At 36.1% G+C, this 26693-nt stretch overlaps 1 protein-coding gene across 5 annotated transcripts in view; it reads right to left on the bottom strand.

Moving 5' to 3' along the window:
- Nucleotides 1–26693, bottom strand: part of ZNF652 (zinc finger protein 652) — a 60123-nt gene that overhangs the window by 29688 nt on the left and 3742 nt on the right. For 2 of the 5 annotated variants that reach the window (XM_036999021.2, XM_036999022.2), the window contains exon 2: nt 3235–3340. The exons of the other annotated variants lie outside the window; for them this stretch is intronic. The gene's annotated coding sequence lies outside the window, so the exon portion shown is untranslated. The remainder of the gene's footprint in view (nt 1–3234; nt 3341–26693) is intronic. 5 annotated transcript variants of the gene reach the window in all.

Genomic DNA, 26693 nt, shown 5'->3' with positions numbered 1-26693 from the left:
AGCATATTTATAGAATGCTCTGGAGGACTGAACCACCTAGGGTGCTAAAGTGCTGTGCAATTTTAACAAGTGTAGTAAGAATCATTTACTCCCTGGGAGCTGCTTCTTACAACAAGCTGTATTAATAAGGGAAAGAAAGGGTGCCCAATTATGATTGGCACACATAATGTAGGTGGGGGGGAGGGGGGCACGGGGAAGGCAGTATAGCACAGAGGAGACAAGCAGTGATCCTATAGCATCTTACTACAATGATGGACAGAAAAAAAAAGGTATGGGTGCCCAAACAGGCTCCATGATGGAACTAATGACTAGGGCTCATTTTTTTTCATCATTAATCTACAATTACATGAGCAACATTATGGTTACTAGACTCCCCCATCACCAAGTCTCCCCAACATACCCCATTACAGTCACTGTCCATCAGTGTAGTAAGATGCTATAGAATCACTACTTGTCTTCTCTGTGTTGTGCAACCCTCCCTGTGCCCCCCTCTACATTATGTCTGCTAATTGTAATGCCCCTTTTCCCCTCTTGTCCCTCCCTTCCCACCCATCCTCCCCAGTCCCTTTCCCTTTGGTAACTGTTAGTCCATTCTTGGGTTCTGTGAGTCTGCTGCTGTTTTGTTCTTTCAGCATTTTTCTTTGTTCTTATACTCCACATATGAGTGAAATCATTTGGCACTTGTCTTTCTCCGCCTGGCTTATTTCACTGAGCATAATACCCTCTAGCTCCATCCATGTTGTTGCGAATGGTAGGATTTGTTTTCTTCTTATGGCTGAGTAATATTCCACTGTGTATATGTACCACATCTTCTTTATCCATTCATCTACTGATGGACACTTAGGTTGCTTCCATTTCTTGGCTATTGTAAACAGAGCTGTGATAAACATAGGAGTGCATATGTCTTTTTCAAACTGGGTTGCTGCATTCTTAGAGTAAATTCCTAGAAGTAGAATTCCTGGGTTCAAATGGTATTTCTATTTTGAGTTTTTTGAGGAACCTCCATATTACTTTCCACAATGGTTGAACTAATTTACATTTCCACCAGCAGTGTAGGAGGGTTCCCCTTTCTGCACAACCTCACCAACATTTGTCGTTGTTTGTCTTTTGGATGTTGGCCATCCTAACTGGTGTGAGGTGATATCTCATTGTGGTTTTAATTTGCATTTCTCTGATGACTAGCGATGTGGAGCATCTTTTCATGTGTCTGTTGGCCACCTGAACTTCTTTGGAGAACTGTCTGTTCAGTTCCTCTGCCAATTTTTTAATTGGATTATTTGCTTTTTGTTTGTTGAAGTGCGTGAGCTCTTTATATATTTTGGATGTCAACCCTTTATCAGATCTGTCATTTATGGATATATTCTCCCATACTGTAGGATGCCTTTTTGTTTTATTGGTGGTGTCCTTTGTTGAACAGAAGCTTTTCAGCTTGATATAGTCACACTTGTTTGTTTTTGCTTTTGTTTCCCTTGCCCAGGGAAATAAATTCATGAAGAAGTTGCTTATGTTTATGTCCAAGAGATTTTTGCCTATGTTTTTTTCTAAGAGTTTATGGTTTCATGACTTACCTTCAGGTCTTTGATTCATTTCGAGTTTACTTTTGTGTATGGGGTTAGACAATGATCCAGTTTCATTCTCTTACATGTAGCTGTCCAGTTTTGCCAACACCAGCTGTTGAAGAGGCTGTCATTTCCCCATTGTACATACATGACTCCTTTATCGTATATTAATTGACCATATACGTTTGGGTTAATATCTGGACTCTATTCTGTTCCACTGGTCTGTGGCTCTGTTCTTGTGCCAATACCAAATTGTCTTGATTACTGTGGCTTTGTAGTAGAGCTTGAAGTTGGGAAGTGAGATGCCCCCTGCTTTATTCTTCCTTCTCAGGATTGCTTTGGCTATTTGGGGTCTTTGGTGGTTCCATATGAATTTTAGAACTATTTGTTCCAGTTTGTTGAAGAATGCTGTCAGTATTTTGATAGGGATTACATTGAACCTGTAGATTGCTTTAGGCAGGATGGCCATTTTGACAATATTAATTCTTCCTACCCAAGAGCATGGGATGAGTTTCCATTTGTTAGTGTCCTCTTTAATTTCTCTTAAGAGTGTCTTGTCTTGTAGTTTTCTGGGTATAGGTCTTTCACTTTCTTGGTTAGGTTTATTCTAGGTATTTTATTCTTTTTGATGCAATTGTGAATGGAATTGTTTTCCTGATTTCTCTTTCTTTTAGTTCATCGTTAGTGTAAAGGAATACAACAGATTTCTGTGTATTAATTTTGTATCCTGCAACTTTGCTGAATTCAGATATTAGTTCTAGTAGTTTTGGAGTGAATTCTTTAGGGTTTTTTATGTACCGTATCATGTCATCTGCAAATACTGACAGTTTGACTTCTTCTTTACCAGTCCGGATGCCTTGTATTTCTTTGTGTTGTCTGATTGCTGTGGCTAGGACCTCCAGTACTATGTTGAATAACAGTGGGAGAGTGGGCATCCCTGTCTTGTTCCCGATCTTAGGGGACAACCTTTCAGCTTCTCGCTGTTTAGTATTATGTTGGCTGTGGGTTTGTCATATATGGCCTTTATTATGTTGAGGTACTTGTAGGGCTCATTTTTAACCTAAGTTTTGGTACTATCAGATTCTTAAATTTTACTAATCTGTACCTCAGTCTGCCAACCTGGAAAGTGTGAGCCAAGAAAACAAACTGCAAAATTGAGAGGCTTGATAAACTCTACTCTCTGATCTACAAAATGCATATGATAGTGGTGACAATAATTTGCATGTATATAATACTCTATTGTTTACATAGAGCACATTTACCATACATTTGTTAAACACTTATTAAGTGCCTACTGTGTGTTAGGCAGTAGGAGCTGGAGCTATCAGGTGTTCTGAGTTCTACCTGGGGAGGCTGACATGAAAAACAGAAATCACAATACAGTGTAATGAGGTCAACTGCGAACAACAGCACAACACAGTGGTTAAGGACACAAACTCTGAGGCCAGACTGAGCAGTAGAAATCTGGCTCTGACATACTAGCTGGGTGTCCTTGGGCAAATTATTTAACCTTCTCTCTAAGCCTCATTTTCTGCATCTGTAAAATGGATATAATAATAGTATCCATCTGGAAGGATTGTTACTGGGACCAAATGAGTTAATATGTATAAATGCTTACAAGAATACTTAGCAACAGTAAGCGTTATCGTTAAGTGTTTTCTGAATAAACACTCACCTACACATACAACGTACAGAGGCTGTGCAGGAAAGGTGACTGACGGGTGTAAACGTGATGAATATGTCAGGGGAAGTTTCAGTGATGAGATAAAGCTGGAGCTGGGCTGGAAGGACAAGCAGAAGTCAGAGATGGGAGAAGGGAGGTAGGCAGGTTGCATGTAAGAAACACTATATGAAACCACATAGGTTTTTGTTTATCTTATTTAAGCCTCACTGCCCTGCAATGACTTTTTCACAGCTGAGGCTCACTGAGGAATTTATTACTTCCCCATTGTCACTGCTGGTAAGTGATGGAGCAAGGGCAAGAATTCAAGTTTTCTAACCCTTAGTCCCAGTTTACCCAATATCTCCTATTAAGCTCAATGGAAAACAATAATTACCTTTAAAAAAATACACTTAGTCCTCAAACAAGAAAATACCTATCTGACACCAAGTAAAGTAAAATTCTAGACTAGTATTCAAGGGTCTAAGTTTTATCCTTAGCTAGTAGAATTGACACCTCCCTTCAGAAGCCCTGAATGTGAGATTAATTCACATGTATACATTTCAGTTTTTAATTTGATCCACATACAGTTTGTGCTGCACAGTAACCACATCTGACAAACCAAAAATTAAAAATTTAAATTATATTTAGTTCATTGTCTTGCAACAACATTGTTATCAATGGATGAAACAAATCTGTGGCCTTTAAACTTGGTGTGCAAAGTGGATGTTACGGATACAAAATTTACAGTTAAAAAGGCTCTGTATTACAGGCTCAACAGCATACTTATAAATGTCCCTCATTTCCAAAGATGCTCATAAAGTCCACCTGGGGTGCTCTAGAAGTCAACTCTACAACAAACGAAACCTCAACATAAGTCACTGGGGCCTTATTTTAGCTGAGCATTATAAAGTGTTCTCAGATGCCTGTATTTTATATAGCTGAAAAATATATAACTTTAATGCAATGTCATCTAATAAAATTTATTAAAAATTATTTTTAAGCAGTCCATTTAATCTCTTGCCTGTAAAAAATAAAACAGAATTGCCTGTCACCTTGTTTTAGTCAAAGCTTTCAGAAAATAAGATTTCACTGTAGTTTTTTACACATGCATTTAAATGAGACTGCCATTGTGTTTCCTCAATAATATGCAAGTGAAGCTCTAAGAGGACAAAGGAAAGGTGCTCCTAGGTACCATGTAATTACCTTCAAACATCAACAGTCTCCACATTTATAGACAATAAAAACTAATGTGCATTACACACTACACAGTCAGCTAAGCAAACTTAACTTTCACCAATCACCCCCTTGGGCCAAAGAAGAAATCAAACTCTAAGGAGGCTACACCTCAGGACCTGGATAATCATAATATATATTCAAAACATCTTTCCATTATTCAACTCAATTCACAAACATCATCTACAGACAGGAGAATACAATTTAAACAAGGGAGTTATTTTTAAAAGAAGTGGAAGAGTTTTACATTACTGTTATCTTTTCTGTTAAAATCTGACAAAGGCTGGCTTTGCAAATGCTCAAGTAAGATTCAGTGCCCTGAAAAACAACCAGAATATACCCACATTATACATAATCTTGGAAGGTCTCAGTCTAGCCTTGACTAAAGTTGTTTTATGGAATACAATTATTTAATGCACTAATCCATTTTTTAAATGGCTATCTGTGTATCTTAATCATTATTAACTGATAGCCTGCCTATTAGCTTTACTAAGGAAAATCAGAGACTTAAAAGGCCCTGTGAATCCTCCTTTTCATAACACCTTGGGTTAGAACTAAGATATATTTAGCAGGTACAGATGTTCACACTGTGGCTACCTATAATGTAACCCATTCATGAAAGGCCTGTATGTATGTAATTTGACTAGATCATCATGAACTTGAATTAAAAACGCATTTAGAAAATGAAAATAATTGAGAAAGGCCCTTATTACATTATTGTATTTTACAAAAATGTGTGAATAACATAAGGAAATGTTGGAATTTAATTTACATATTTGACCTACCAAAAGACAAAGGACTGTTAGGTTTTCTCATTGACAAAAAAAATTTGACACTTCAAAAATTAACACTTGGAAAAAAATTTAACTGTACTAGTCTTAAAACAACTGATATAAATAGTCTAAAACAAAAATATTTAAAACCACATGGGAAGGTTTAACCCAAACTGTAACATACCCAAAACATGGCCAATGGAAAAAGACAAATTGATAACATACTGCCTGCCTTTCCCTTCCCATGTCTTTACATTATTCTCCTTAGCAGCAATTCTTAAACTGTGGAGAATCTTTGGAAAATCACAAATCTTCTCTCCCAGAAAAATGAACATGCAAAAGTTTACATGACTTGTAAGAACTTGTTTGTTATGCTTCAGAAGATTGGAGACTATTAAGATACAGGCTTGGGGTTGATTAATGACTGTGCATTGAGTTCCCTATACAGAATTTTATTGTTGTTAACAACCATTTGATCAATAAATATGAGAGACGCCCTCTCAAGAAAAAAAAAAAAAAGTTTACATGACATTTCAAGGAGTTTGCCCATTTCCAGAAACACACCCAGGGATCTCTTAGGGGTCCAAAAACTCCAGGCTAAGACCCCTGTCATAGAGCAGATTTTACTTTTCCTTCTTTGTAGTGTGCGTGAAGATCAGATTTATACATTAATTTTTTCTCCTCTTCCTACCTTCTCTCAATCCCTCCAGCATTTCTATGGTCATAAGTGAATTAACAGCGGAATAAAGGAAGAGTGATGAGAAACATCATGAAATGCAGAACAAAAGATCTTAGTATGAACCCCAATATGCTACTGAACCAGTTGTATGGCCTTGGACGAGCCAATCTTGCACAATCTTGCACAATCTCAGTGTGTTCCCCCACGAAACTAGAGAGAGCACACACACCTATGTCATCTGATAACACAGTTCCCTGCAGGGGAACTGGTGCTTTCACAGGGGGCTCTCAGCGCTGGTTCCCTTCTCCTTTCTATTTGAGAAAATCTTTCTTAAAGCAGCTATAAATTATGGGCGACAAAGCAAAACTTTATATAATTTTAAAGTTTGTTGCACATCCTTTCCCATAGGGAACATGAGGTGATGGAGAGGGAAGGAAAAGATTGGGTGGGAAAGTAAGCTTAAAAAATGAAACAGGCTATAAGCGACCAAAGAAAGAAGATAAATTGAACTTCATCAAAATTTAAGACTTTTGTACATCAAAGGACACTATCAAGAAAGTAAAGAGAACCCACAGAATGTAAAAAGTATTTGCAAATCATAAATCTGATAAGGGTCTAGTATCCAGAATATATAAAGAGCTCCTACTACTCAACAATAGAAAGACAAATAACCCAATTTTAAAATGGGCAAAGCATTTGAACAGATGTTTCTCCAAAGAAAATATACAAATGGCCAATATTTACAGACAAAGATGCTCAATAGTGTTAGTCATTAGAGAAATGCAAATCAAAACACAATAGGATACCACTTCACACCTACTAGGATGGCTATAATCCAAAATTGGAAAATACCAAGTGTCAATCAGGACTTGGAGAAATTGGAAGACTCATAAGTTACTGGTAGAAAAAATAACTGGTACAGTCACTTTGGAAAACAGTCCAATAGTTCCTCAAAAATTTAAACATAGAGTTACCATATGACCCAGCAATTCTACTCTTAAATACATGCTCAAGAGAACTGAAAATATATGTTCATACAAAAACTTGGGCATAAATGTTCCTAGCAGCATTACTCATAATAGCCCAAAAGTGGAAATGATCCAACTATACACTAACTAATGAGTGCATAAATAAAATGTATATCCACACAACGTAATATTATCAGTCAAAAAAAAAAAGTAGTACTGATACATGGCACAAGATGGATGAATTCTGAAAACATGACACAAAGTGAAAAAAACAACACTAAAGGCTACACATTGTATGATCCCATTTATACGAAATTGTCAGAATAAGCAAATCCACGGAGACAGAGAGTAATCAGCGACTGACAGGAGGAGGGAGGGACTGCTAATAGGTTCCCTGACAGCTGCACAAACTTGTGAATATACTAAAATCCACTGAATTGTATACTTTAAAATGGTGAATTACATGGCAGATGAATTTATCTCAATAAAAAAATAAATAAAATGAAATAAGGCTATCTGGACATTAATAGTCCAAAGGTGGTCTGAAACACTAGGATTATCTGAAACTTCTATTTTATATAAAAATGACATTACTGAATCACTGGATAGATAGGTCATTAACTACACACTGGGCTCTTAACAGCAGTGATGCAGTGAGACTGGGTAGAAAATGAAAACACCCACAGTGCTGGGAAAAAGAGGACCTGGGTGGGCTCTATCTGGGGCTCTTCCCTGCCTCTGGGCTGGTTACTTTACCTTTTGAGCCCTCAGTTTTCTCAACTTAAACTGAAGGGATTCTCTTCCACCACTAGCATTTGCTGACTGTTTCCATTCTCTCATGTGATTCATCTGGTCACCGATTTCCAGGCAATTCTCAACCTTTTTTTTCAACACTGAGACTTATCACATGCTTCCCTCTCCATATCCCCAGCCCCCTGCCATGTTTTCATGGAGGATTTTTTTTTTTAATAGTTGTATCTAAAACTGTACTGAGATCATGCTTCTTTCTTTTTTTTATAAACCAAATATATAAAACAACCTATTATAACTTTTGGTTAGACTGTCCAACTTTACCATAATTTCCATTTGACTTTTGAACACTAAAATTACCTTATGAATCTCAGGTTGGGAATGCGTGGGTTAAGGGAATATACGGTTGACCCTTGAACAACACAGGTTTGAACTTCACTTCAAGATAAGAGGTCCTTAGATGTAGATTTTTCCAATAAATATATTGGAAAATTTTTTGGAGATTGGTAACAATTTGAAAAAAACATTTGCTTTTCTGTATCTTACTTTATTGTAACAATACAGTACACATACATATAACATACAAGATTTGTGTTAGTTAACTGTTTATGTTATCAGGCTATTAGTAGTATTACATTTTTGGGGAATCAAAAGTTATACATAGATTTTTGACTGTGCAGGGGTCAGTGCCCTTAATCCCCACATGTTCAAGGGTCAATTGTATTATGTACAGTCTTGAAATAAGTGTGACATTAAATGGATTGAGCCTACAACCTTAACCATGGTATAGTTAAGTATTTGCAAAAACAACCCTGGCTCCAGCACTTTCTCAGGATGGAGGCAGACATGACCACACTTCTCATCACTCCTTGGATGATTCTACTGAGTCCTCTGCCTTGATTAGAAAGCATTTAAGGCAACATGCCAAGTGGGATGTAGAAGAAACCCGTGAGGCCTCAGATACCTCCATGCGACCTTTACTTTATTAATGATCCTTTTTTAAAAAAAAACTAAGTTGTAGATGGAATGAAACAAAAGCAGGTAACAATGCCACAACTGTGTCAAAATTAAAGGCAGAAGTGCCCAACTATCCCCAGGTGGAGCACACATTTACTCAACAGTGGTGTTCCACACTGGATGTTGGCAAACTGACCGGATGGATAATCCCCCTCCCTCCCTTTTGGTAGTACAGCTGCACACAGAGAAGAAGTGAGTTACCGGGGCTGGGCTGTAACCCTAGCCACCCTGAGTTACCGCTAATGAGTCTTCACAAGGCATCCAATACACCACAGTCTTGGAAGCTCACTGACTCTGTTCCTCAAACTGCTACTACTCAAACATGGGGTTTATTTGTGAATGCTTGGATCTCCTTTTTCCTCCAAAGGGAGGAACAGCTTTTTATTTTTTTATTATAAAGGTAAAGTTTATAAGTCAAAAGGATTATACACCAAATGTTTTCTGTCTAGTTCCCACACTCTTTATTCACAAGCTTTGACCATCATCTACATGCAGAGTACCAAGAGAAAAATATAAGGAGAAGATATTTATTTACTTATCCTTCAAGCAATTATTGTATTGGCCCTAACCTTCACAAGCCTAAAATCTGGGGAGAAAGAACTATACACAAAAAATAAGTCACAATTGCCAAATAAAACATTTTTTTTAAGGTGCCATCAATTTAAAAGGTCAAGAAAGATGTAGAATTCACAGGCTATGGAAGGCCCTATGCAGACCATGAGATCTGAGTGAGGTGTAGCATGGGAGGGATCTGAAGAGGCAGAGAGGGTATTTAAAGGCAGGTTGAGGAGAGGGCCTTGCGAGTAAAGCTGCCATCATGAAAAGCATAGTATATCAGGGGGTGACAAAAATACAGGCCTAACCAAGGGACTCCACTCAAATTTGTAGGTTATAAGGTTAAAAATACAGAATAGGGACAGAAAATGGAGGGTTTTAATCGGAGGGCTGAGAAATATACACATCACACTGAAAACAGCAGAGAGAGCCACAAGGAGGAAATCAACAGTTTGCTCATTAGATGTGAAGGATAAAGAAGGAAGAGAATAAAAGATGATTTAGACTATTTGAATTTCCATTCCCATATCTAGTAGGAAAACACAGGTGGAAGAGATGAAAAGGCACATATTTTTAATTACTGCTAAGACAATCAGCCTCAAATACAGAGATAGTATCTAATTCTATCTTTCACACAGTACAATACAGTCACACAGTAGTAAGTTTTCACTACATATTGCTAAAATTCCTTTACAATGACATCCATTGCCAAAAATTAAGTCCAAACTTTCTTCCAGATTAGATCCCTCGTCTTACCTTCCTAACCTCATTTCCCTCCACACCCTCTACAAACCCACACACCAGCCAGAGGGTCTGCTCAGTGTCTTGTACGTATGCCAGACCATTTCTCTAAGCCAGTGCACTAGTGGCTAATTCTCCCCTTCGGCGGAAAATGCCCTTATCTCCTACTCTCACTGAATCTCACTCATCTTTCAATATTCCATCAAAACACCACTTTCCCATTCTGAAATTCGCCGGCTCCCATCACTTCTGTGTTTACATCCACTCTACTGCTCCTACTTCTATTATTCTTATTTCATTCTATTTTGTATGAAAACTGTTTTTTATGTCCACGTTCCCTTTGCCAGTCATTGGTTTAGAGGTGGGCCTGTGGGCAAGTTTTGGACAGTGAGATTTAATTGAAAGTTGGCTTGGGAGGCTTCTGAGAAAGATTTCCAAATTCTTAAAAAGCATAAGAAAGCAGTAACTACAACCTTCTGCTGGATGACATCTTGTCTGGATACTGGGCTGCAACCATACCCATCTTACATCCATGACGGGAGCTGGTCAAGGGCCGAAGCAGGTATGTCCAGGATGGCAGAGCAGAAAGGCAGGAAGAACATGGGTCCTTGAGGTCACTAAACCACAGATTTAAACCATCCCTAGACTAAGACATCTTGTGACTTGTAATGATAAATTTTCTTCGCTTTCAAGTTATTTTGAATTAGATTTTCTATCATTTAAAGCCCAAGGCATCCTAATTCATACAGTCATGTTTCGGTTGCATGTTAGACATCTCAAAAGAGATGTCAAATAGTCAATTGGATACAAGAGTGTGGAGACCAGGGAAGATGTCAGTACATCAGCATACAGAAAGAATTTAAATTTGGGGGCTAAGAAGACAGATAAATAGAGAAAAGAAAGCTTTAGGGCACCATCAGGGCAGAAGAGAAAGAGCCATAAAGAAAGAAGAAAAATTAATACTGAGGTAAAAGGAAAACACTAAACTGCAGCACACAGAAGCCAAGGGACAAACAAAATTTTTTCAAGAAAGAACTGGTCAACTGTCTCAAATGCTGCTAAAACACTGAGTAAGAGAGAAAAGTAACCCCTGAATTTAGTGACTGAATAATTAACACGAAGGGCCTCCTGTCCTTCCACAATCCTCCTCCCTGAAAAAACAGCAGCCTTGAGTTAATTCGCATAATGACTACGGGCTCAGACTTGGGCTGAGCTCTGGAGCTGTCGCTTGCTGGCTGCAAGGCAGACTCCACCAGCCAGGCTATGGCTGATGAGGAGGGAATGGAAACCGAGGAACCAATGCTGGAGTGGGACTCAAAACAGAGAACAGGTCTGAGTTTGGTTGAAGATGGGAGAGACCTGAGAACACGTTTAAATGCTGATGAGAGGGAACACCTTCTTACCGCACAACTCCATACAAGAAAACATTCCGGAATTCATTATAGTAGGAGGTTAGTTCACAAAACTTTTAAAAATTACATATGGAAGTTGCTATACTGATGGACAGTGACTTCAATGGGGATTGGGGGGACTCGATAATAAGGGTGAATGTAGTAACCACACAGTTTTTCTTGTGAAACCTTCATCAGTGTGTATATCAATGATACCTTAATAAAGAAGAAAAAAAATTACATGTGGAAGAAAGGGTATGATAAAGCCACAACCTTAAGCTCCACCTCATTTCATAATGTATCAACCAAAAGAAAGAAGACAGTATATTACTAGTAATAGTAAACAGTAAATGAAAAGTGCCGAAATTTCTCTTATACTATAAAGGATTCTGATATTAACACACAAACTCTAAGGTACTAAACCACAAAAGTTCAGATATTTTAAAAGCTGAAGAAACTTATAATACAGCTACCTGAAATCACTTAGAATATCCTAAAACACTATCGGTCTCCAGTACTTTCTCAAACCTGAAGCATTTTTTTTCTCCTTTGCCCTTATCGAAGAAACATACTGTCTGGAGGTAAGCTTTCTATATACTTGTGTACAACAATCACATAAGAAAATATTAAAACATTTTTATGTTCAGTTCAGGAAATTCTAAAATTTAAAACCACTCCGAATTAAAATATGACCACTTCAAAGAAAAGGGGATAATCTCAAAGTTAAGACCAAAACAGCTTTTGATATAAACCACTGCACGTTGCAGAAACAGTAACCTAGTTTCATTCTGAGTGTAGTTTGTTGCCCTCAAGGGATCTGCAACTTTTCAGCAAGATTCTTCATTAAATGCCAGCTAACAAGTAAAGCTGAGGGAAAAAAAAATCAATACATCTTCATGCTACAACACAGCTCAGTTCTTCAACTGAAGGGAACAAAAAGCACAACCCTGATGAAAGCACACACACATGCATGGACCGTACTGACGAGTCTGTTAGTTATTGGTAACACAGTACTAAACTACAGAGCATGTGCATATTAACAATCTGCTTGTAAGGAAAAAAAAAAAATCCAGCACCACACAAAATTATTTTGGCTATTGCTCCTTGGCACAACTAGTCAGTAAGAAGCTGAGCAAGGAAAGCTGAAGACAATCAAATGTACACAGATTTTTTTTCCACGTGGAATTCTTGATTCCCTTTTCCCAAAATACAGTTTTCTATATCGAACTGTGAATGACTGTGCATGTTTCAGGAAGACAAAAGTCCCAAACATCCACATGACAACAGCCTGTTTCACGTCTGCCCATAAACTCTAGAGAAGTTATTTTTAGGACATAAAGTAAATTAGTAACAATACACACTTTAGAGATCTATATTTTAAATACACTGGACTGTCTAAAAAATGAGTCTAACCCTGAGAGGATGTGAGCATACTTTTGGCTTGCAGACAGACAAGAAGGTGGAGGAAACATTTATGCCGGGAGGATGGTTTTTATACCCTGCTACTTAATTGAAAGAAAAACCACAGCTCTTCACATTATATGTGCTATAAATAGATGTAACCAGTCAAAACCTGAATAAATATTTGTTTGCTTGATTGTTTGTTTTTTAAGTTACTTTTGTCACAACCCAAATACAATGAGCAGCCAAGACCATCAAGCCAGTATGACCCGGCAGACTGCCGGATCAGGGGCCTGAGGGCATATCACTGCCGGATTCCCCTCCATCTATTTATATTGAAGAAAAGATTTTAATTAGTAATGTGGATTTTTATTATAATATTTGTAAATACACTTTCCTTACCAAATCAAAGAATTTTCACACTAGTTCATATCCATGCAAATTTTCTATTACTTTTGGCAATATCTGAGAAATGTAGCTAGAGCAACCAAAGATAGTTCACTTGAACACAAATATTGTTCAAGTAATCACTCCCATCTTCCACAGCTCCTTCCCACCAAAACACCCCACATTTACCTAAGAATCACAAAGTTCCTGTGAAATAAGTATTAGCCTCTCCTGTAAATGGAGGGCACTAAAGCCCACTGGCTAAAAGGTGAGTCAGAGGGAATCAGAGAGCAAGAATTAGCTGAGTATATAACTTTCATGTTCTTTTCTCCCTTCAAATAAACCCAACCAAGAGAGAGATGGGGTGTGTTTTTTTTTTTGGTATTGTCATGGAACTAGAGGTGAGAATTGGTGGTGAGGTGTTGCTTAGATTTTCTAATGTTTTTTTTTTTACAATGAACATGTATTATTTCTGTAATAAACTAAACAAGTAATCTTGAACTTAAAAAATAAATGTATTCACCAACCCAGACAGATTCAATGTGTAAGATTCTTTAGATGCAAGTGTTGATGGAATTTGAAAAAAAATGCAAACATAATTTTACTAAGCATAAAAATACTTAAAATCTACAACAAGCCTCAAAATATCAGATTTTAAGTAACAGTCAACAAATACTTATTGAGCTCCTACTGTGTGTGAGGTGCCACAGACATAATTGTGAATGTGACAGATATGATCCCTGGTCTCAGGAAGCTTACAATATTGCCAGTTAGTTCATAAACAGGGTGACCATATGGTCTACTTTGCTGAGCAAGTCCTACTTTATACCCACTTCTCCCAGAGTATTAATAATGTCCCTCTCACATACCTCCCAATCTGAACAATGTTACATAGTTACCCACTTGTGCAAAAACAAACTATTGTTCCTACAGGGCTACATGTCTGTAAAATGTTTGTCATTTCAAGATTTTTATCTTTCTTTTTTTTACTTATTTTTATTACACAGTAAATTTTTTTAAATTATAAAAGCAACTTATTTTAGACATTCATCTCATTTTTGAAATATATATCTGTTATACAATGAAATCAAAGATTTGCTTTACTTAAATAAGAGGGAATTAAAATCTGATTTTATCACATCAGAATATATGCAAAGTAAATAAATCAAATGAACAACAAACCAAAAATTTAAAGACCATGAGCCCCTGAGGGCAGGCAGTTCTTTTTAAAATACTACTACAACATTCTAGCCTGTGTGTAGCTCAGCATGGAGAACATATTGTGGCTTCCAGATATTTCCCATTAAAAGGAAACAGGACAGGAAATGTATGAGTCTAGAATATCTTATCAAAATGGAAAGTAAGGAAGCTATCAAAGACTGCCAAAGTTTTGTCAAACAGTCTAAGGAGCCAGCCCAATAAACTCCCTGGAGAAAGATTGGACAATTGAGTATCAACAAGGATTAATAACAGTAGTAGAATGAAAAACATCAAATATGCTTAAATCCATGGGTCACCTTTGGAGGATGCTAAGAGATCCAACTCATTCTTAGGAAAACTGGTAAGGGAACGGCAAGAATTAAGCATTTAGTCTGCCATTCCTACCAGATCTATACCTTAGGGAAACTAAATACTTTAAAGGGGAAATTTCTATTTATAGAAGTCCCCCAGCTAACAACTGAAGAAGAAATGATAGCATTAGATATCATTTCACAACTAATGAATTAACAGATATAAACAAAGATCATCAATGGTTGATAAAATAACAAAAAAAGAAACAACCAGCACTGACTTATGTGTCCTGGTAGAATTATATGCTACCACCTATTAAACAGTCTTGCCCCCAACCACAAGAAAACCTGAACCTTGATCTGATCAAGCCTGTAGATCAAAAACACAATTTATAGGAAACAAAAGGGATTGAGGAACATGTTAAATGACAACACATAGATGCAATCAGCAAAACCAGACTATGAGAAACTATACAACAAATGATCTGGATTCTTCAACAAAACTGCAAGGAAAGGAGACAGAAGAAAAGAAGGAGAACCTACAGATTTAAAGAGATTTAACAGACCTATTAATCATTCACTCTTCTTTGGATGTTGAAAAAACCACCTAAAAAACATCCTGTGTCTGAATGTTGAAAAAAACTAAAAAAACAATGATGAGTCAACTGGGAGATAGAAACACTGACTAAATACCTAATGATATTCAGGAAGTTTTTTAGTGTAATAGTGGTATTGCAGTTGTCTTTTTAAAAAACAACTCTTATATTTATAAATAATATGATGTCTAGAATTGCGTCCAAGTAACCACATGGAGGAGAGTGTAGTGAGCATGGATATCTATGAAACAAGACTGGCTATGTATTGGTAATTATTGAAACTGGAAGATGGGTATTTTAGGTTCATCATATTTTTCTCTTTTTTTATATTTAAGAATTTCTATAATTTAAAAAGCTTTTCAAAACCAGTGTTACCTCCTTCGAGAAACCAAAAACAATATAATTTAGAAACATACAGGTCACTATAACCTGACAACAATGGGAAAAAATATTTTATAACAACTACAATTAAATCTGAATTAATTTTTTGATAAGACTAAAGGATTACAGAGGAAGCAAAATACAGTGTGAAAATCCTTCCATATTATGACTACTGGGTATTTAAGATTCTCTTAATACAACTTAAATTTCCCTTCTCTAAAAACTATAAAGTAATATAGTATATTTCTGATTCAATAAAACTTTTACTCAAAATATGCTAACACATAATCATCAAAAGTATAGAAGAAAAACATGTTAGAAGTAAAACAATTTGCCTCATAAGATCATTACTCAGTCAAGATTAGAATCCAACTTTCTAGACAGTAGCCACCATTGTATCCCAGAGACTAATTTAGCTTATAGAAAACTGTATTTTCAAGGGCAGAACAATAAAACCCAAGCAAAAACTTCTGTCTTCATGTGAAACTTACTATGTAGATCTGGCTACAGGTAAAGTTTTAGATCTGTATTGCTCAAGTGCACAGCCATTCACTATGAAGTGGTATAAAGATGCTTTGTGTGTGTGCTCCCGTTGATACACCACACATCGAGTTCCACCACCACAGCACACACAGGTCCAAATGAGGGACCACTGTGCAAACAAAGCACATGCATGTTTATAGAGAGAAACTTAAAGGTGAGCAGAAGGCCGTTTTGGATGGCTTTGTGAATCTGCTGTTCTACGAAGTCTCCGGGATTCTCTTCTTGCTCAGTGCTGTGGTAACCTTGTTCGCTGTGTAAGAATCAGACATAAGCACAGCCCATAAACACACTCTCACTGTCAGATGAAAACTACCTTCTTCCTTCCCTGGTTTGCTCCCTCTATTTGGACTGAGCAAATATCATGTACTCTCAGTTTTAAGCTGCATATTTCACTGTATCTAAGCCGTGAACGCTATGTCCTTTTCCTCAGTTCTAGGATGCTACTGATTTCAAGGTGAAGTCTGTGGAAGTTTCAAATGAAGCAACTATAGTTTCTGACTGAAGCTCCAAATCTCATGTTCATTGCTGGCTGTTCTTTCTATCTTACCCCAGTATCTAATGAACCAAGTCCTGTTTTAAAAAAACTGCCCTGTTCTCCCTGCTCCAAGTGCTAACACAGCCTCCTAGTTCAGGCCCTGATGACCTGATACACAAACTTTAACAGTTCAACTCCCTCTTTCAAGCCACTTTATATAGGGAATCTTCTAAACTACACTTTCCTAAAGAATTTGGATCATGTAACTCCCTAGCTACACCTTTATTGATTTTTGGAGCCTTGGAATAAAATAAAACTCCTTAGCAAAGCATTCAAAAGCCCTCCATATCTGAGCTCAACTGGCTTTTTTCAGTCTTAGCCCTAAAATCTTCCTCTCCCACCTAACATCCTCATGCTATTTCTCAAACACATCTTGACTTTTTCCACCTCAAAACCTTTGATTATGCCATTTTTTCTTCTACCAAGAACATCACTGCCGCCCCCACACGATTACAAAATCCTGGCCGTCTTTCGAGACCTAGCTCAAATGCGTCTTCTTGAGGATTTCCTTGACCACCATTTTTGTTTCCTAGAATGCTTAAGAGACTTTTTTCTCTTTTTAAAAAATGTGGTATGCTAATGGATACCAAGGTTCCATTTAAGCTGGGAGGAAAGTGATTTTTAAAAATCTGTATCTACTTAATGCTGCCAATTTCTTCTTCCTCTTCCATAAACTGTTTGAAGGAATGATTCAAATTAATATAGTGAGCTTGGATGCCATGGCTGGTCTCAGGAGGGATTCTTTGCATTAGCAAGTGTGGAGTGAGAAAGACCCAACCACTACCCTAACTACGATGGTATTCTGCCTCGAGGCCAGCACCTTTCTCTACTTTGAGAACCGCTTAATATTTAAATTCTCCCAGAGCCAGATATTACAGACAGTGAAACCACTGGCATAGTGGATTGTGGCTATCATTTCTGATGAACAGACAAGTTAATTTCCCAGCAAACAAAAGGTGGCTATTTCCCATGTGCTCCTGGAGATAGGCACTTGTAAACTCTATTGAGAAGGGTACCTTGTGCAAGAGCTACACTCACCAATGTCAGAAACCATGTTTTTGCATGGAACATACTAGGCTGGGGAAAAAGGTCTTAAATATTACCCTAAAACTGTCTGTGAATGTCAAAAGATAACTTTCAATGCTATTAATGTCAAAGAGGGATTTGTCTAAATACAAGCATACCTCATTTTTATCATGCTTTACTTTATTGTGCCTTGCACATTATATATTGGGTGTTATACAAATTGAAGGTTTGTGGCAACCCTGCATTAAGTGAAACTATTGGAACCATTCTTTCAGCAGCAATTGCTCATTTCATGTCTTGTGCCACATTTTGATAATTCTCACAATATTTCAAACTTTATTATTATTGTATTTACTATGGTGATCTGTTATCAGTGATTACAGCTCACTGAAAACTTAAATGGTGATGAGCAATTTTTAGCAATAAAGTATTTTAAAATTAAGGTATGTACTTTTTTTAGAGATAACATTATTGCACACCTCATAGACTACAGTATAGTGACAACACAACTTTTATGCACTGGGAAACCAAAAAATTAATTTGACTTTTTTTATTGCAATATTTGCTTTATTGTAGTCCTCTAGAAAACCCACATTTCTGAGGTATGCCTGTATAAAAATCCAGCTACATATGGTACATATACATGTACAATGTTATGACTAAAATTAAATCTATCTATTCAAGCTTATTTAAGTATAAAAGCTTAACTTAGGATGTTTCCAAATAGAAAAGGGGGGTATTAGTTGAAAAATGAGTGGAAGCTTCATTTAATCTGGAGTTGATAGTAATATACCAATGTTGTTTTCTTAGTTTATGTAAGACTTTAACAGGTTATATAAGCCTTTAACAATAAGTGGAACTGGATAAGCAGTATACAGGTACTCTCTGCAGCTTTTCTACAAATCTAAGATTATTCTAAAGTTAAAATTTTATTTTAAAAGTTAAAAAAATGGAACTATTTGGGATAACACAAATTGAATTATCACAAACTCAAAGATTTTCTTTGAATTAAAAAGCAGGTTGTACACCTTATGGTGATGACAATAAAGGTCGAATCACTACGCTGTACACATGAAACTAATATAATATTGTGTATCAACTACATTTAAAGAAATAAGAAAGTGGTTTACTTTATCAGTTTATTTTTCTCAAAAGTGATATGTTTTTAAAATTCTTTTTCTAAGCTTGAGTGTTTTTAAATATCCTCAGATTTACTTGATAAAGACTATCAACTAATGTGTTGGGAGTTTTCAGGAGGATCCATGCACAAACATGTGTAGGTATGTTTTATGGCTTAAATCCTGAAGTGGCTAATGCCAAGAAAATCTGACAGACTTCTGACATTAGCTGGCATAGCCCACTATGTGAATATGGACTAGCCTTTCTTAGGGAAGTTTAGCACTATTTTCCTAAGAGTGAATTGTTTACCCCTAAGAGTAAAACATACTTTTGGGACCAACCATCACAGAATTTACCATAGAAGATAATACTACAAGTATAAAAAGGTGTGTAGGCAAGGGCATTCATTAGAACACTATTATTATAATTAAAAACTTAAACCATAAATAATGGTACAATTATTTATGGTACCATTGGTACCAGAATGGGTTGGCACATCTGCCAGGTTCCTTCACATCATATGAGTCAAACTCTTTAACATGTATTCATTTAAAATCACACAGACACTGGTATACAATGTAGCCATCTAAACTATATGATTTATATTCACTAACACAGAAATATACTCACATGAGAAAAAAAAACTAAAGAACATCAGGAATGGGATCATGCCACCTCATTATGTGAAACCATGTGCATACACATAAATATATAGATACATGTACATACACGATATTGAGAGCTATCTCAGGATGGGGCAAGGGAGGGAAGGAGATACTTTTATTTTCTTCTTTATATTTTTCTGTAATCTTAAATCAGCATGTTCTAAATAAAAGTAAGCATGTACAATTTTTTAGAAAAATAATAAAGCTATTCTTTTTAATGCTATATAGAAGCAATTTATCTCACACTCAACCATGACATTAAGGACAAGTACCTAAATACATAACTTTTTAAAAAGTGATCTCCTATTCATGATAAAAAATGGCAAAATATTCATTATTTAACTTATTGTAAACTAACCTCTAGGAAGCTAAGACATTAGCCAAATGACCATGGGTTGTCAATGTTACCTGCAACATTAGCTATACAGTTTTAGCTTAGATATGACACACACCATCACGGTATTATGTTTTGCTTGGACTAGCTATAGTTATAAATACCGAGTTATTTCATATGGATTCTGTTTATAAATAAGTATACTGCTTATAGTGTTTCTACTTTAGCTGAAGATCAGTCAATAAATTTTTTTTTGCTTAGGCAAACACAAATCTGTCCTCTGCCCAAGCATTTATCTTTCTGTATCAATGATTTTGGGAGCTGCAAGAAAACTTACAATGCATTCAATATCCTCTGTTATATGAGATAGGAGGAAACAAGAGGCTCAGGAAAGTTAAATGACTCCTCTAAAATCAACAGCTAATTGAAGGCACAGCTGAGCATACTGTTCGGATCTGATCATAAGGCTCAAAGTGCATTATTCCTATATATTTATTGGATGGCTAAAATAAAAAATACTGAAATATCAAGAGCTGACAATGATTCAGAACTGGAACTTTCATGTTTCTGGTGGGGATGCAAAGGAGCACACTCATTCTAGAACAGTTTGGCAGTTTCTTATACAGTTAAACATGCTTACCATCTGACCCAGCAATCCAATTCCTATATATTTACTCTAAGGGAATGAAAATTGATGTTCACCCAAAAACCTGCCCATGAATGTTTACAGAAACTCTCTTCATCATCACCAAAAACTGGAAACAATCCAACTGGTGATTGTTTTTCCTTCAACTGGTGAACAGAAAAACAATCTGTGGTGCATCTACACAATGGAATATTACTTGGCAATAAAAAGGAACAAATTGTCGATATACATAAAAACTTCCATGACTCTCAAAGGCATGATGTTGAGTGAAAGAAGCCAGTGTCAGAAGGTTACATACAATATTATCTCATTAATATAACATTCCCCAAAAGACAAAAAACTACAGTGAGAGGTAACATATCAGTGGTTGCCAGGAGTGAAGGGGAGGGGTATGAATGCAAAGGGATTGCAAGAGAGAGTTTTTTGGGGTGATGGAACTGTTTTGTATCCTGATTGTGGTGGTGGTTACATGAATCTACACACATATAGGAGTCAAAGAACTGTACATACACCACAATGTCAATTTTACTGTACACTAATTTAAAAATCAAAATAAATGACTTACTTAGTCTCTGTTTCCTAAAAGCCAGAAATATTTATGAATTTTTAAAATCTATTTTTTTAAATTAATTTTTTAAATTGCAAGATAAAATAATCAATGGGTCTTTTCTTACGATCTCATTGCCAAGAAAAGAACACATTCTACTTGGCAAGTTACTTAACCTCACTTTGTCTCAATGTCCCTGTTGGTAAAATGGGGACAACACCTACCTCAAAGGGTTTTATAATGAGGGTTACACGGTAAATGCTATGTAAAGGTTTGTGAAATAAATAGATATATAGGCATATACACAGCAGATATAAGGCTGGGTATAGAAATGAAAGACAACTCCAACCAAGAAACTTTTAAGTGCTATCGTTCTGGAGAACGAGGTTCTGATAATTGCTTCTCTGATAGAGCTGTGTCTGAAACATAGCCTGAGTCCAGAGTCTGACTTCACACAGACATAAACATTCACAAGGAGTCCTTGCTGTATTTTTATTCTGTAACTACTCTACCAAGCAAATTATTGTTTAAACCAGGCTGTGTGTTAAAGAAAGTGACAGTATAGAGTTAAAATTTTTCTTTCCATCTATTAGTTAATCCTCTTGGTTGTACCTAACTTAATGAATAAACAGGGAGATAGCATGTGTCTGTGTGTCATGGGTATCAAGCAATAGCAAGTGTACTACCTCTTCGGACACCACAGCTCAAACACTAAGCAAATACTGGATCCAAACTTAACCCTTCCAGAGTTTCAGGTCTTTAAGAATTACCCCTCTGTACAGAGTAAGGTCAGTCATAAATAGAATGATTTTCTTCATGCCCCATTTCTTAGCTTCTTACTTTAAACTTAATACCTCTAAGCATGGCCTTTATCACTTTCCGCTACCTCCCATTTAATCCAGTAAGCATTTGTTTAGCATCTACTTTTAAAAAGCACTATACAGTGCAGTAATTTTCAAACAGCCTATTCCAATGCATTTTTAAAAAAGAAACAGAATAGAATAAAAAGTAATAGACTGCCTCACAGGTAGTAAGGGTAAGTACTGTCTCCTGAAGCTTGTGTTTTGTTTGTGAGTGGGGGTGTGAATGTGAGCGAATACATGTGGACCTGCATGCATTGCCTTTTACTGCGGGTCACTGTCAAACACTTTGAGAGAGAGTACTACAGCACATTAACTAAATAGTTCCAGACTTAGAACAGTCCCTCTGCAACAGGTGGCTGCTGTGGATGTGTCTTTCAGTGCTCACTATACCCCTGACCTTATAGACATAGTCATCTTTAAAGGGAAAAAAAAAATCTAACTTTCCAATTTGAGGTGATGAAAAGTTGAGGAAAAGACTGGAAGGCAGAACAAAGCATCTTTTGCATACTGCTAATACTACCTGTAAATTTTAATAGATGCAGACATGTACACATTCTTTACCACAACCTGACAGGAAGAAACTAGCCATTTGAAAATAGATAGTTTTTCTACTTTGCATATGTTTTCCAAACTTAAACATTTTCTCACTTGGCAAGATGTTTTCTTAGCTTATCATTTTATATAAGATTTAAGTGTATTTTATGTCAAATACCAAATATTTTAGAGCAGAGCAAGAAAGAAAGTCCATAAATGTAAAAATATATCTACTTTTGAAAAAATTATATCCCTAAAAGTCATCACATAAAGACTTTTTTGTCTTTGTGAATAACCTGTTAGATTAACAGGTATATTTGAGATAATCTGGCTTTACCCACCAGGAGACTATAAACAGCCTATTTTTTTTTAAAAGACGACTTGTCCACTAAAACTTATACTGAAATCTTTTTTCAACATTAAAACTGTATTAGTACTTAGGAAATTACCTAGTTTATTTCTTCTCTAGACTAGATACACTAAGTGTGAATTTCATGTGCTAACTCTAACAGTCATTGCTAAAATTGCCTAGTAGCATCAGTTTAGTGAAGGTGCTTGTAGCAGTGTCTCTCAACCTCAACACATTTGACATTTTAGACCAGGTAAATCTTTGTCCTGTGCCCTGCAGGATGTTTAGCAGCGTCTCTGGCCTCTACCCACTAGAGGCCAGCAGCACAATTTGGGGACCCACTCATGACAAGCAAATGGCTCCAGACATTGCAGAATGTCCCCTGGAGGCAAAATTGCCCTTGGTTGAGAACCACTGCTTTGCAGGTTTATACTTTAACCATTATTTCCATGTTTGGAAAGAAAGAAAGAGGAAAAATGGCAATACTGCAATTAAAACAAAGAATGTGATCAAATGCAGTTTTAATAAAAACAGTGTTTCAGCAGTTTAAAGTGCACTCATGCAGTGCATACAATCCCACCAACCAACTGGTTGACAATATTACCAATTTCAAAATAGCACAGCAAGGTTCGCTATATTTAAGTAAGTTTTTCATGTTGCTATTTGCTTTAAATCTTGGGCTTCCAAAATGCTTAAATATACAGCGGTTATAAAAATAATTTAAAAATGTAATAATTAGCAATGCAGGAAGGATTGTGGTTTCAATATTGTAAAGACAGTAAGGAATACTTAGCTGTTACAAAAACAAATCTTTCAGGAATTATAATTATTGTTAAGACACAGTCCATCATATTTAACCCCTCTTTATTTAAGGATAAAAGTATAAAGGATTTGCTTTTAGGTTGACCTGGGAATTTTCTTAATATTTTGAAAATCCAAATTAGGTCTTTGAGAATATACTAAAAAAATTCTTTGAAATTATTTTCAATATATAATAATAAGTAGTAATAATAATAATAAATATTTCAACATTTCATTTAAAATAGGATATTACAGCTTTCCTATGGCTCAGTTGGGGGATATTATAAATTAAAAGTTTACTTAATAGACACACATTCACATATATCAAAAGCTTTAAGTATAGCAGAGAATATAGTGAACAGAGCAGCATTACTCATGACAGCCCAAACCAGAAACAATCCAAATATTCATCAATGGTAGAATGGACAAATAAGTTATGATACATGCATACAATGGAATAGTATATGAGCATATACTAATTACTGTTATACACAATGATATATGTAAATCTTTACTATAAACATAATTTTGTGCTAAGGAAGCCATAAACAAATGAGTATACACTGTATTCTACGTATATATAGCTTAGAGATATTTCCATAGCAATATAGTTTCCTCATTCTTTTTTGCAGCTACGTAAAATTTATTCTATTGCATGAATATACCATACTTTCTTTATCCAATTCTATACTGTTAGACATTTAAGTTTTTCCCAAACTTTTGCTGAGTTAATTTAAATGACTTTGTAGGCTTCATATGCAAAAAAGGCAACTGTAGGGCCCTCTACAAGGAGGACCTTTCAGGCAAGGTAACTTCAAACTCCAGCTCTAATAGTATATTAATACAGGAGATGTCCTTGGGCACATAAAGAAGAATTGGGAAAAAATACAGTTTCATCCATAAAATTAAGATCACGTTCTCCTCTGCACCCCTCAAAAAAAAATACACAAAAACCACTTTATCATGTATTTCAATGTTCACAGGGCACTGATATTACTTTAGATATATTAAAATGATACATTCAAAAGGGTGAAAACAATTCATAAGGGCCTAGTTATAAATCTCATTTTATAGGATACACAGTACAATTAAGAAGTTATACCCCATTGGAACCTCAAAACTAAATCAAAATTCTAAAGCTGAAAAGTATAAATGTGTTAAAGACTATATTCTTTACTACTATTAAAGGCAAAAGATCCCAACACTGTGTATCTTTGTGAAATCCAGCTAAGAGTCATACCCTCTGATGTCATATGCATAGCAAAGACGAAGAAATCAGGCTCTGGAGCTATTCTTTGCATAATTTCTATTTCTATTCTCTTCCAACAATCCCTTCTCCCTTGGTTTATCAAGAAACTGACAGAAGAAACTAGCTATGTGCTAGGTCATTTAAACCAGAAAAAAATAATAATTTAAAAAAATAGCACCCCCACACCAAGAAAAACTTTACTGAGCAAAATGTATTATTGTTGAGAAAAAAAAATATGTAAGTCAATCTGGGCTTGCACAGCATAAGTGTTGTTATTATTATACATTCTGGCCAAAATTAAGTTTTTTCAAGTGTTCTGCAAAATCTAGGATGAGTCTAAGACCATTATTTGCCAATCCTTCTTTATCAGCAATCCAATACCAGTGACTGATTCCATTGATGAGCAAGCCCATAGGTGGCTTACTAATAAAAGAGAATAAGGATTAGCAAATTCCCCTGAGGTAAATCCTAATGCACTACTGATGTGTCTACCTTATCTGAACCCATGGGGGTTCACAGACTTATCACAATGATATCCTGCAAAAATGATGGAATAATTTAATTCTATAGAAGCAAAGAAATCCTATTTTAAAAGTTCTAATGCACTCAGTTAAACTGTATATAAGCCCTTGAATCTACTTCTCAGAGTAATCAATCTCTTAAACTATGTTTAAAAAAGGAAAAACACAATGCCCTATTTTACCATAAAACTAGGCAAAAAACGAGTCTAGGACCAAAGACACAACCTATAGGTATTGGTTTAAAGTGGAGAACTGATAAAATTTCACAGGTAAATTTTCTTTCCTTTACCCACCAAAGCCAAAATGCCTAAGGCACTCAAACTTATAGCCCTAATAACAGTTTTATCAAAATCTCAAAAGAGCAATGGGAATTCTGTAAGAGAAAATGTTGATCAGTGTTTTTAAAAATCAAAGATAACTGCTTTATAAACAAGCAGATTAACTAAAATAAACATCTGATGTCTTCACTGATTTTACCAAGCACTTTATGGCTTGCATTAACTATGAACATTTACACAAGGCTTTGCACGTGATTCAGCTCTGGACACAGAACTCACTGAGATACGTTAATGTCCTGAAAACACCCCTTTCACCACATAAGCTCCAAATAGCCTTAAAACAAGCACAGCTTACGGATAACACTACAGAATTTGGAGCTAAGTTTTATTATCTCCACCAAGTTCAGCCAGCCACAGAGCAACAAATCAAAGTTCCAATAAGCACACTGCACCTGCAAGGCTTTGGTATGCTCCAAGTCAAATATTTGCAATTTTTTCATCCCAAATCTGCACAAATGAAAGTATGCAGATCACAGTGCCAGACCTCTAAATCTTGTAATCTGTAGTTTCTCTCCCACTTCACCTATATCCTACCATTTACTGAGTCCTCAAATACGTACATGTGTCAGGAACTGTGCTAGAAGCTTGCATCTATAACCAGTAATCCTCACAACAAATCTTATTCTGCTGATGAGGAAACTGAGGCCAGAAAGGTCAGGCTGACTTGCCCAATGTCATAAAGCCAGTAAATGGTGGAGCTGGGATGCAAACGTTGTCTGCCTGACTCCAAAGAACTGTCTCCCTGATTTCTCCTTCAGCTAAAATCACAAATTGCAACACCAGCTCACCTCTGTCAAAGTAAATTCAAATGCTAACTGCTTAAAATGATGACAATAGCTGAGAAAAGTATCATACCTAAAACACGCTCCAAGACTTAAAAGTTCCCAAGGAAATGCAGTCACCAACTTGAGAATAACTAGTTCCAAAGGGTATGGTTCAAAATACAAGAGAATCCACAGGTTTTTTATTTTTGTAGTTGGCTGTCTCTCAACTGACTTTTTAGAACGAGGGAAATGAA

This window comes from Manis javanica, chromosome 4, assembly GCF_040802235.1.
Source record: "Manis javanica isolate MJ-LG chromosome 4, MJ_LKY, whole genome shotgun sequence".
Lineage (NCBI taxonomy): Eukaryota > Metazoa > Chordata > Mammalia > Pholidota > Manidae > Manis > Manis javanica.
This window is presented reverse-complemented; position numbering and strand designations above follow the sequence as displayed.